Source organism: Thamnophis sirtalis, unplaced genomic scaffold (genome assembly GCF_051295495.1).
Source record: "Thamnophis sirtalis isolate CommonGarterSnake01/CBP01778 unplaced genomic scaffold, rThaSir2_p1.2 scaffold_4, whole genome shotgun sequence".
In the NCBI taxonomy this organism is placed as follows: domain Eukaryota; kingdom Metazoa; phylum Chordata; class Lepidosauria; order Squamata; family Natricidae; genus Thamnophis; species Thamnophis sirtalis.
In genome coordinates, this window is record NW_028261384.1 from 39,888,411 (window position 1) to 39,901,466 (window position 13,056).

A 13,056-nucleotide genomic window follows, 5' to 3' on the forward strand; every position below is an offset into this window, starting at 1 on the left:
GCATCGGCCTTCGAGGCGGAGTTTTGCTTTCAGGCGGTCTGAAGGCTGTCGGGAGGAGAAAGCGTCACCGAGGCGGAGAAAATTGGGGAATTTGCCGATAAAGGTGAAGAGGAAAGGTGACGGTAATATCGGTTGAGGTCATGAATCAGGAATGAACATTACAATAGGTAAAAAGAGTTTCTGGTATATGGTCATTCTGTACTCTTACGGGATTAGTGAAGCTGCCTCTAACAATAACTGACAGCAAACTGTCGCGCGCTGCCATGGAAATTCCGCCCTCCCTCCGCGTATCAACCGTCAATCCACGTGACGGCCTGCCGGGATTTCACGTTTTTTTCTTTACAGGAAGTGTCTTCAAAGCATTTCCTGATGTCACGCTCGGTGGGTATGGATCCCCTTCCTGCTTTGTGTGTGACTTAACACGTGCAGCTGACGTTTATGATAACCTAAACACATTTTTAAAGTTGATCGGAACATTTCTAGGCCGGCCAATTTGGGTATTGTTATTTACTATCATATTTTTTTTAATCCCACTTTTGGGTATTATTATAATAAATTTTTTATCCCACTTTTATTATTTTATAAGTAATTCAAGGCAGCGAATATACGCCTTCGTCCTTGTTAATCTACAACAACCACCCTGTGAGGTGGTTTGGACTGAGACAGACTCACCCATAGTCACCCAGCTGACTTGCCTGATTTCAGCTTGTAGTAGAAAAGTAATGCCTGATTTAGTAGATATATTGGAAAAAAACAAAATCCACAGGCTTAAAAAGAAAACTACCACCGGTTTTCCCTAAGAAAAAGGAATTATTGCAATTTTATTAGATGCTCCTAACTTATTATTATATACACACATTGTATTCTTTAAATGATGTTGGCCTTCATACAAATCTCATACAGAGTTCTTCCTAAGAACCTTGGATATCCTAATAATATATCTGCAGATGCAAGCAGTGTGGTCTTATATAAGGGAGCGTGGGGGGTGGTGGTGTCGTGCATGGGCATTCCACACCCATAATGCTATCCGCATTACTCCAGCGCACCTGCATGCATGACCAGCACTCCCCCCCCCCATTTTGGCGTGGTTTTTTTTCAGGCTCCAAAGGCGCCTGGAGCATGGGGAGGACGAAAACAGCACCCTCCAGAGGCCCTCCAGAGGCTTCAGGAGCTTCCCTGAAGCCTCCGAAGCAAGAAAAACCAGCCCTGCGGGCAAACTGGAAATTCAAGAACGGACTTTTGGTTTGCTCGTAGGGCTGGTTTTAGCCCTCTGGAGCCTTCAAGAGACTTCCCTGAAGGCTCCGGAGGGCGAAAAATGACCCTACGAGCAAACCAGAGTGACTTCCGGTTTGTCCATATGGCTCATTTTTCATGCTCCAGAGCATTCAGGGGCCTTCAGGAAGCTTCCCTGAAGGCTCTGGTGGGCTAAAACCGGTCCTACAAGCAAACCGGAAGTCACTTCTGGTTTACTCGTAAGGTCGTATTTTGCTCTCCGGAGGGCGAAAAATGGCCTCAAAAGAAGGCTGAAGTCAAAAATGGCCTCAAAAGAAGGCCAAACCTAGGCCGTGTTGCCCAGCTGACAGGGCAACACCTCGCGTGCCCTGACAAATGGCTCCATGTGCCACCTAGGAAATAGGGTAACAATCAGGTACTGTGTAACTTGCTATTCATTTTGTGCCAATAACTTGGTGGCCCATTCTATTGAATACCGATTAAACACAAGATTGGAAGAGTGATTCACATTTAAACTATCTTTAAATTAACAAATATCTTAAAAGATTGAAAGATCCATAAAATATATAAAACATACATGCACATATGCAATACTATTCTCTCTATTAATGCATGCTGTATAATTCAGTTCTAGAGCTGGGTTAATTTGGAAGCTTTTCAAACATCCTCCCACATGACAGCTGTAGCCAAGAAAAATTTCTAACCCACAAAGAATAAGTAAGCTACCGAAAAATTGCCTTGCTGGGAGGATAACATTTAACTACATCAGAAAGGTATTATTTACAGCACAACTGTGCACAGTTTCAACACATTATGACATCAATGGTTAGCAGTATAAATTGCATTGAAGACCAAAGAGAGAAAGGAAAAAAGAAAAGAAAGACAGTGGTATTAATCTGGCTTGTTCCATTACAATGTATATGAAGAAGTGTCAAGTTGTTTACTGTCTGGTAGTCATAGCTTAATTTTTGGTATTTGCTAAAAGCAGGGTATGTTTCAGGATGATTGGTTTACTATTTTGGGCTACTGGTACTTGCATAACTTTCATTTGAAAGAATCCCTGTAACAACTCCCCTAGAAATTAGAGGAAAGTAAGTTTGTGTAAAAGTGAATAAAAAAGTATAATTCATAATAATACTGATACAATTTTACTATAATAGTAAAATAGTTTCTTGAAATCAATTCTTGCACAAAAATCTGATTTTTTTTAAAGAAAAGATCAGTTTAAGAAATTGAACTCTAAAGGATCATAAAGTTGCCATCATGCATAAGGTGACCAGATTTTCAGATTGGTAAAGAGGGACACCATTGACTGGGGTGGGGGGTGGGGGTGGGGGCTTGATTAAAATTTTTATATTTTGTCAAAAGGTCACACAAGGCGATTATATGACCCCAGGACACTGAAAGCATCATAAATATGAATCTGTTGCCAAACATCAAATTTTTGATCACGTGACCATGAGGATGCTTCAATGGTCGCTAAGTGTGAAAAATGGTCGCTAAGTGTGAAAAATGGCCATCAGTCACTTTTTTCAATGCCGTTGTAACTTTGGTCACTAAATGAACTGTTTGAAAGCTAAAGCTAGCTTGCATTATGCTAGCTTACATTTTCAAGAGAGAGAAGCTAAACTTCTTATTAGAATTGAAATAGAAATGAGTAGAGTAGAGTAGAGTACAATAGTTTATTACCCAAGTGTGATTGGACACACAAGGAATTTGTCTTCGGTATACATAAATAAAATAAAATACAATACATTCATCAAGAATCATAAGCTACAACACAGTGATAGTCTCTCTCTCTCACACACACACACACACAAACACAAATACACACACACTCCTCTGGATTCAATGGGGTTTAGGAAATCCCCCCACCTCACAGACTCCCTCTTTCTCTCTTCCCTCCTCTGGATTCAATGGGGTTTAGGAAATCCCCCATCCTCACACACTCCCTCTTTCTTTCTCTCTCCCCTCCTCTGGATTCAATGGGATTTTTAGAAAATCCCCACTCCTGTGCACACACTCCCTCTTTCTTTCTCTCTTCCCTCCTCTGGATTCAATGGGGTTTAGGAAATCTCCCACCCTCACACACTCCCTCTTTCTTTCTCTCTTCCCTCCTCTGGATTCAATGGGGTTTAGGAAATCCCCCCACCTCACACACTCCCTCTTTCTTTCTCTCTTCCCTCCTCTGGATTCAATGGGGTTTAGGAAATCTCCCACCCTCATACACTCCCTCTTTCTTTCTCTCCTCCCTCCTCTGGATTCAATGGGATTTTTAGAAAATCCCCACTCCTGTGCACACACTCCCTCTTTCTTTCTCTCTTCCCTCCTCTGGATTCAATGGGGTTTAGGAAATCTCCCACCCTCATACACTCCCTCTTTCTTTCTCTCTTCCCTCCTCTGGATTCAATGGGATTTTTAGAAAATCCCCACTCCTGTGCAGACACTCCCTCTTTCTTTCTCTCTTCCCTCCTCTGGATTCAATGGGGTTTAGGAAATCTCCCACCCTCATACACTCCCTCTTTCTTTCTCTCTTCCCTCCTCTGGATTCAATGGGGTTTAGGAAATCTCCCACCCTCATACACTCCCTCTTTCTTTCTCTCTTCCCTCCTCTGGATTCAATGGGATTTTTAGAAAATCCCCACTCCTGTGCACACACTCCCTCTTTCTTTCTCTCTTCCCTCCTCTGGATTCAATGGGGTTTAGGAAATCCCCCCACCTTACACACTCCCTCTTTCTTTCTCTCTTCCCTCCTCTGGATTCAATGGGGTTTAGGAAATCTCCCACCCTCGTACACTCCCTCTTTCTTTCTCTCTTCCCTCCTCTGGATTCAATGGGGTTTAGGAAATCTCCCACCCTCATACACTCCCTCTTTCTTTCTCTCTTCCCTCCTCTGGATTCAATGGGGTTTAGGAAATCTCCCACCCTCATACACTCCCTCTTTCTTTCTCTCTTCCCTCCTCTGGATTCAATGGGATTTTTAGAAAATCCCCACTCCTGTGCACACACTCCCTCTTTCTTTCTCTCTTCCCTCCTCTGGATTCAATGGGGTTTAGGAAATCCCCCCACCTTACACACTCCCTCTTTCTTTCTCTCTTCCCTCCTCTGGATTCAATGGGGTTTAGGATATCTCCCACCCTCGTACACTCCCTCTTTCTTTCTCTCTTCCCTCCTCTGGATTCAATGGGGTTTAGGATATCTCCCACCCTCGTACACTCCCTCTTTCTTTCTCTCTTCCCTCCTCTGGATTCAATGGGGTTTAGGAAATCTCCCACCCTCATACACTCCCTCTTTCTTTCTCTCTTCCCTCCTCTGGATTCAATGGGGTTTAGGATATCTCCCACCCTCGTACACTCCCTCTTTCTTTCTCTCTTCCCTCCTCTGGATTCAATGGGGTTTAGGAAATCTCCCACCCTCATACACTCCCTCTTTCTTTCTCTCTTCCCTCCTCCGGATTCAATGGGGTTTAGAAAATCTCCCACCCTCATAGACTCCCTCTTTCTTTCTCTCTTCCCTCCTCTGGATTCAATGGGGTTTAGGAAATCTCCCACCCTCGTACACTCCCTCTTTCTTTCTCTCTTCCCTCCTCTGGATTCAATGGGGTTTAGGAAATCTCCCACCCTCATACACTCCCTCTTTCTTTCTCTCTTCCCTCCTCTGGATTCAATGGGATTTTTAGAAAATCCCCACTCCTGTGCAGACACTCCCTCTTTCTTTCTCTCTTCCCTCCTCTGGATTCAATGGGGTTTAGGAAATCTCCCACCCTCATACACTCCCTCTTTCTTTCTCTCTTCCCTCCTCTGGATTCAATGGGGTTTAGGAAATCTCCCACCCTCATACACTCCCTCTTTCTTTCTCTCTTCCCTCCTCTGGATTCAGTGGGGTTTAGGAAATCTCCCACCCTCATACACTCCCTCTTTCTTTCTCTCTTCCCTCCTCTGGATTCAATGGGATTTTTAGAAAATCCCCACTCCTGTGCACTCACCCCCTCTTTCTTTCTCTCTTCCCTCCTCTGGATTCAATGGGGTTTAGGAAATCTCCCACCCTCATACACTCCCTTCTTTCTTTCTCTCTTCCCTCCTCTGGATTCAATGGGGTTTAGGAAATCTCCCACCCTCATACACTCCTTTCTTTCTCTCTTCCCTCCTCTGGATTCAATGGGGTTTAGGAAATCTCCCCCTCCTCCCCCCTCGGCTTGGATCACACCTCAGCTGAGCAGGCAGGGATCCTGGGCTTTGGCGGCTTCATTTAATATTTTAAAAATATTAAATTAAAAAAATAAAAGAAAAAAACCCGGCTATGGAGGGCATCCCAAACGGAGCTCCCCCCCCCTAACAGCGTTGCGCACACGTGCGGGGATTCAAGGAATCTGGCTGATGTGGCAGGGGCTGCGCTGGCGGGGACGGGCGGAGGGGATGGGACTTGGAGTCCTACGATCTTGGCGAGTGGGGAGTCCCATCCCAACCCGCCCGTCCCCGCCAGCGCAGCCGGGCTGCAATCGGTGGTTGTCCCTGCTATAATCCGCGCCGCCCACCTCATCCGCGGAATCTAATTTAAGAGATCTTAATCATGACAGCGTTGTTGGGATCTGCGGGTGAAATTACTTTAATTAATGGGGTGAAGTCCTTCCCCCCCCCCCAGCTCTGATGCGGGCGTAAGGAAAGTCCTCTCTTTCCCCCTCATCAGAGCTCGGGCGAGCGAAAGAAAGAATTTTACCCCACTGATTAAAGTAATTTCACCCGCAGATCCCAACAACGCTGTCAAGATTAAGATCTCTTGAATTAGATTCTGGCTGATGCAGCGGGCGGCGCGGATTGCAGCAGGGACACCCGCTGATCGCAGCCCAATTGCGCCAGGGGCGGCGCTGGCGAGGATGGGCGGAGGGGATGGGACTTGGAGTCGTACGATCTTGGCGAGTGGGGATTCCTGCGATGGGGTTTGGAGTCCGATGCCCCTGGAGATTGGGGGTTTCGCTGGTTGGAAGAAAGTCCTTCGCGTCAAGCGCTTTTCCCTCCCAACCACACCTGGGGGACACAGGGAAGGCGCCCGCTCGCCAGTCCGCCCACCCACCCTTGGGCTCCGGGGGCAGCACCTCCCCAGCACCTTCCTTCGCGCCCTGCGGAGTTTCTCGCACACAGGATGGGCGCGACCTGGGAGACACAGGGAAAACTCCGCAGGGCGTGAAGGAAGCAGCACGGCAGCAGCGGAGCTGGGAAGGTGCTGCCCCCTGAGCCCAAGGGTGAGCGGGCTGGTGCGGGCTGGCGAGCGGGCGCCTTTCTTGCACAAGGGAAGGGGAGGAGGGCGGCGGCGGCTGTTTCACTAACCCCACGCAGGTTACTAATTCCCAGTTTACTCACCAGTGAAGCAGCAAAACAAAGCAAACGGCCACGAAGGCAAAATGAAGTGGAGACTCCTGCGACTCATGCGGCGTGCTAAGCGGACTCCAGCCAATCAGTGAGCTGGTTGGGATGGAAAACTTTAAGCACACCGCGTTTTCCATCCCAGCCAGCTCACTGATTGGCTGGAGTCCAGGCCAATCAGTGAGCGGCAGGCTGGGCTGGCTTAGATTTTTAGTGTAGAATAGAATAGATGGGGGAACGGAATGAGCGAGCTAGCGGCAGCTGATGATGGGCGGGGGAGCCAGCGAGCGCCAAAATAAAGCGGGGTTTTTTGAGAAGCGGGCGGGACGCGGGAAAAATGATGAAAAATCGTGCCTTTCCCGCCAAATGCGGGATGTCTGGTCACCCTAATCATGCATTAAGATTTCTTGTAAAATGTTGACCTTCAACTTGGTTTGTTTTATTTTGTTGTAGATTCTATAATAGAAAACAAAAGATTTACCCTTAATCTCTCACTCCAGGCAAAGGTATATTACATAAATATTTATATTTGAAATACCTGTATATTAAGTATTTGTATTATATATTACTATAAATGGAATATCTGGCCAAAGATGAAATTAGTAAACTGAAATAACTATTTCTATAGAATAGTGTGCACCATATATGATGGCTTAAAGGATTTTCTGAGGCCAGAATGTTAGCTGAAGTAGATGTATATATGCAGCTATGTTTATTGTTATTTTACTTATTTGTTAACCATTTGCATTCTAGAAACTTTAGTTGCATAGCTTTGGTAAAAAGTTTTTTAAAAAACCATGCCCTATATGCTACATAGTTTATTTAGTACCACAGTTGAAAAATACTATGTTTTAAGAACAGTTATTCTGTTGTTAAGTGTTATTAGCAGTTATTAAAATCAATACAAAGTCCTCACTTAATGGTTTTAATTTGGACTAAAATATCTACTATGCAGCAAAGAGGTCATTAGGCAAAACATCATATGGTGCTCCACTTAGCAATAGTAGTTCTAGTGGTCCTGGTTGCAATTGTTACATGAGGAGTGTACCATCATTAGGTAAGGACTTCACTTCTACAGCCATAGGATTGTGGGTTAAAGATGGGAAAGGTGGAAATTTACTTCTTCAAATATCCATTCTTGACATATAATTCTATCTTTTAAAAAAAGCTATACAGATTGTCCAGGAAAAAGAAATGGCCTTGTTCAGGGAACATTGCTAACAAGATTATTTTTTGCTGGCTTGTTTAAAAGTGAGTTGTTGTCCCTGACTCAGAACAAATTCCCTAGCCAAGAATTTATAGGACAACTACAAGCAAATCTTTACTATTGACTCTATAATCTAAAAATGCATGTCATTAAAAATTAAATTATTTATTTTTTGATGAACTATATTTTGCAAAGAATAAAGTAAGAAGTAGATTTGTTCGATATCACTCTTAAATTAAAGAAATGTAATTTGTTTCAGAATTAATATGCAGTATTATTTTATCCTAAATATCAAAGCTTATTAGAATGTTTCATTTGTGCAAAATTCATTCATTGCTTGTGATAAAATAAATAAAGCTCAGAAAACTGGCCACTTGAATATTATTCTTAAATGAAAGTATGTCACAGTAGAATGATCTACTTATTTGTTTTTAGAATATTTTCTGAATGTAAGAGTGAACGTTCGTTCTCCAAGCTTGTGGGTTGTTTTCTAAACGTTTCGTTACCAGGCTAGGTAACATCTTCAGAGGAGTTTAGGTGATGTCATTGTCAGTGTTCTTCTGTTTATAAGGGTTTAAAGTGTGGGAGTGTCAAGTGAGGGTCTTGTGATGGGTCAGCTGTGAGTCATCAGTGAGTCTTTTGATGGATCTTGTGATAACAAGATTGCATCAGGTCAGGGTCATTAGGAGGTTCTGGTGTTGTGTAGGTTGGTGGAGGGTCATTGCTGTCTCTGGTTGCCTGTTGATTTGGATTCTGAGGGATTCGTAGGCTGGTTGTAGGCTGGTTGGGTCTGTTGATGGAATTGCTTGTGGAGTGCCAGGTTTCAATGAACTCATGAGCATGGCGGATGGTAGTATGGGCAATGAATTTTATGTTGCTCCAATCAAACTGGTTTTCTTTGGTGTCAATGTGGGTAGAGATTAAGGATTTGAGTGCCAGCTGATGTTCATGGATCCTGATTTTTAATTGACATGTTTGTCCAATGAATTAGTTGCAATGGTTACAGTTGATTTTGTAGATTATATTGTTTCTTTCATCCTTCTGTAACAATGTAATCAGGATCCACAATACACCAACTGGCAATCAAATGCCATGATCCCAAATCCTTAATCATCAACCATGCTACCACCCACCACATTCATGAGTTCATCGAAACCTGAATTCCACAAACAATTCCCTCAGCAGACACATTGATCTACAACCTGCCTACAAACTCTTCAAAATCCAAATCAACAGGCAACCAGAAGCAGCATCAACCTTCATGCAATCCTCCTCACCAACAATTCACCTCCCAGTGACCCTGATCTGATATCTCCTTATCAAAAGACCCATCACAAGACTCACTGATAACTCACAGCTGACCCATCACAAGACCCACCACAAGACCTTCATTTGATGCACCCACATCCTTATAAACTTAAGAACACTGACACCGGCACCCCCTAAACTCCTTTGAAGGTGTTACCTAACCTGATAACAAAATGTTTGGAAACCAACCCACAAGCTCGGAGAACGAACCTTCATCCTTCTCCTATATTCAAGCTACAGATGTTTGCCACTATTGAAATGTCTGAATGTCTAAATAAAACCTTTTCTTTTTTGTAGGGCAATTTATGCTAATCCAGGAGAGCATAACTGAAGATTTCATGTAACTGAACAAGCTTCAGCAAATAGATTCAGCCAGATTAGATTAAGACTAAGGCATCTGGACTGCAAAAATCTAGACAGAAGCAATAGTTACAAAAATCTGAATGTGGTTATCCAAATTTCTGTAACCTTATTAGTTTAATGTGAGCTGCTAAAGATTATCTCTGAATTTTCCATGTGTAGACAGATACATAATTTATTTTTTTAAATCCCATGATACTTAACAAGACTACAGCTAGTCCTTGGTTGGTCATTTGATCATTCAAAGTTAGATTCTAAGTTAAAACAATCTGGGAAAGGGTGCTTTATGGCACATAAAACACTTCCAACTGTCATAAAATGTAAATCCATGAAGAATTTGTTCTGTGTGCCGAGAGGGGAAGGAACTTTTAAGGGGCTGCAGGATTTCTGTTCCTGCTGAAGAATTTCCCCTCTATGCATTCCAAGGATGAGCAGTCAGGGGAGGCAAGGCCTCACTGTCATCATGAAAAGAAAAAAAAATGTAAAAGGAAAAAGGCTGAGGTAGTTGCTGCCAGAGTCACAGTGGATGACTCTGCTTAGTGCTTAAAGCCTCTTTAAAAAGTGCCCTCTACAGGAGGAGGTGGGAGAACCACGTGCCTCATTTAGTCTACCTTTATGATCACTCAAGCAGAGTTAAGCAAGGGTTAAAATCCGAAAAATTCCTTATGTAGATGAGGCACGTGGTTCTGTCACCTCCTGTAGAGGGCACTTTTTTTAGACAGTTAAGCAGAGTCATCCATTGGGGACTCTGGCAGCAGCTAGCCCAGCCTGACGTCAGCAGCTCTTGCCTTTTTCCTTTTACATTTTTACATTTTCATCATGGCAGGCAAGAGCAGAGTTGAAATCCTCTGTGATTGTGAAACAGCTGGAAAAGGTATGTGGGTCGGAGGGAGGGGGAGGAATTAAAAATTAATGAAATTTGTAAGTAATTTTTTATTGTAATTAATTTGTCTTGAGAGAGAGTTTGAGAAGAGAGGGAGGGGGGGTAGGAGTCGGAGAGGCAGGGAGGGCAGTTTGTTTGAGAAGAGAGGGGCAGCCTTGTTTGAGAAGAGAGGGGCAGCCCGCCAGCAGAGGTGGGTCTTTTACCCACCTCTGCTGGCGGGCTGGCGCTTTCTTTCTTTTGCCCGCTGTGCACCCCTTCCCTTTTTCCTCTCCCCCCACCGGGAGCCCATCCTGTTCCCCTCCCACTTTCCTCCTCCTCCTCCTCCTCCTCCTCCTCCTCCTTCTCCTCCTCTCCCCTTTCTTCACTGCTGCAACTGAGCAAGGAGGCACTGTGGGGCCAGGCCCCTCGCACCCGCATCCAGCCCACTGGAGGAATGAGACCCCGTTGTCCCGTGGAGGCCGCCACCGCTTGAGCAGAGAGGAGGGGGAGGAGGAGAAGAGCAGTGAGGCCTTGTGCCAGCTGGCCGGCCAGGCAGGGAGTAGGTCGGGCGGGGGCTGGGTGGGCTGGTTGGTTGGCTGGGGAGAGGGGATCATGCCCACTCAGGTGGCCCCCGCCACCGCCAGCAGTTTGGTTGTCCCAGCTCCATCTGAGCTGAAGAAAGCGGAGGCGCAACAACAGGATTGTTCCGTGACCCATCAAAACCGCGGAGGACAAAATCGCGATCGACAAAAGCACGCATGTGACGTCATCACAGCGCGACGAAAAAAATTAAAAATTGAAATAAAATTAAAATTAAAGCAAGCCGATTCACATAAAGGTAAGGGTTAGGTTTAGGGTTAGGGTTAGGTTAAGGGTTAGGGTTATGTTTAGAGTGTTAGCGTTACGTTTAGCGTTAGGTTAAGGGTTAGCGTTAGGTTTAGCGTTACGTTAACGGTTAGGTTTAGGGTTAGATTTAGGGTTAGGTTAAGGGTTAGGTTTAGGGTTAGGTTTGGGGGGGTTAGGGTAAGGTTTCCGCTTTATTTTTACATTTTTCAATCACAGCGCGATGTTTTCGTCGCGCTGTGATGACATCAAATGCGCGCTTTCGTCGAGCGCGATTTTGTACTCCGCGGTTTTGTGGTGGAACCGATTGTTCATCGGAGGAGGCGGGGGCAAGGCGGCAGAGCGCAGCGGCGGCAAGAAGCAGTCGAAAAGTGAAGGTCCAAATGCCCCAGCACTGTGTCCGCCATAGAAGTGGGACGCCTCTATGTCGGACACAGCGGTGGGGACGCCCCGCCGCTGGGTCCGCCATAGAGGTGTCCCACGTCTATGGCGGACACAGCGCCGGGGCGTCTGAACACCCCGGTGCTGTGTCCACCATAGATGCGGGATGCCTCTATGTTGGACACCCTGCCACTGTGTCCAACATAGGGTGGCTTTTGCCCATTTGCCTCACCAGCCATAAACTTCACCACACGTCACTGATGCATTCACCCAGAAGAAAAGTGGGAGTCAGTGTAACTCACACAACAGAAGTGCAACATGGGCAAAACAGTGAAGATCCACTTATGTGCATGCTGCTGCATTCTGGGTCACTTGTAACTTCCAAGTGGTCTTCAACCCTTTGTAAAGCACATTATAGTAATTCAAATTGACTAAATCACAAAAGTGACTAAAATCTGCTAACTGTTTATTAAGCAGAAGTTGAGAATCCAGAAGAATCCCCACATTGCACCCCACTTTTATCCTGCAGAGGGCAACCCTGTCCAGAATCAAATATGACAAATCACCAGGCTCTGAAAACCAAAACCCCAGAGCCACTTTGTCTTGCCAAAGTTGATCCAAGTTCGGGTCATCCCTATTCAGACCCTTATAACTTCCAGGTGCTTAGATATACTGCACTATTATTACTTGTCCAGCCAGGGTTAGAGATGTCTAACTTGGTGTAATCAGGGTACTGGACGTACCACACCCTGTACTGTTAGATTATTTAAAACAGCAGTTTCATATTTAAGGGGAGATATCAAAGTCCTAAGGAACCCAACATTGCAGGGAGATAGGGTTCAATCTTTCCTTGCTCATCAATACCAACTAGAAGCAGTCACAGAAAGGAGAAGCACCACAAAATGGTGTCTTCCACTCACAACTTCTGGAGTCAGTTCAGAAGGATATTAAGATTGATGTATCAAAAGCTGCTAAAAGATCAAGGATAGCCAGCACAATTGCATCGCCTCATCCCAGGTTCTGCATAAGTACTCAGCAAGCATGAACAATGCCATTTCAGTATTATACCTGGTCTGAACCTAGAAGGCTTTAACCAAACAGAGGGACTTGGGTTTTGGAACTATGCCCTGCATGTTTTGTTAAATCCTCCTGAAAGATGGGCCAACCCTTTTCTGGAACAGGAGAACTCTTAGGATCATCTGGCTCAAACTCTTCCCAGATAATGGTGTTCAGATATAAATCTGTCATTTCCAAGGATCTACCCAGCCAGAGTCAAACTTTGAGTGAATTCTGACTATCTGACAGTTACTGAGAATATACCTCACTGCAGCCCTGCAAGATTCACTGGATAGCTATCTGCAGATGCAATAAGGGTAGAGAAGTAAGTATATTTTGCCACCCTTATGGCCACAAGTTAAGTCAATATAGGCTCTTTCTGTTGCTCAGTCAACTTCATTTTTTGCCTTCCTCCATCAGTGCTCTAGGTATCTCTCTGGTGTTAC

The 13,056-nt window shown here is 44.8% G+C and overlaps 1 long non-coding RNA gene across 1 annotated transcript; it reads left to right on the forward strand.

Moving 5' to 3' along the window:
• The first annotated feature begins 36 nt into the window (after nt 1-36).
• Nucleotides 37-9,620, forward strand: LOC148045813 (uncharacterized). Its single transcript, XR_015696342.1, has 3 exons — nt 37-167; nt 7,047-7,099; nt 9,406-9,620. It is a non-coding gene; the product is annotated as an uncharacterized LOC148045813 (long non-coding RNA).
• The last annotated feature ends 3,436 nt before the right edge of the window (nt 9,621-13,056 follow it).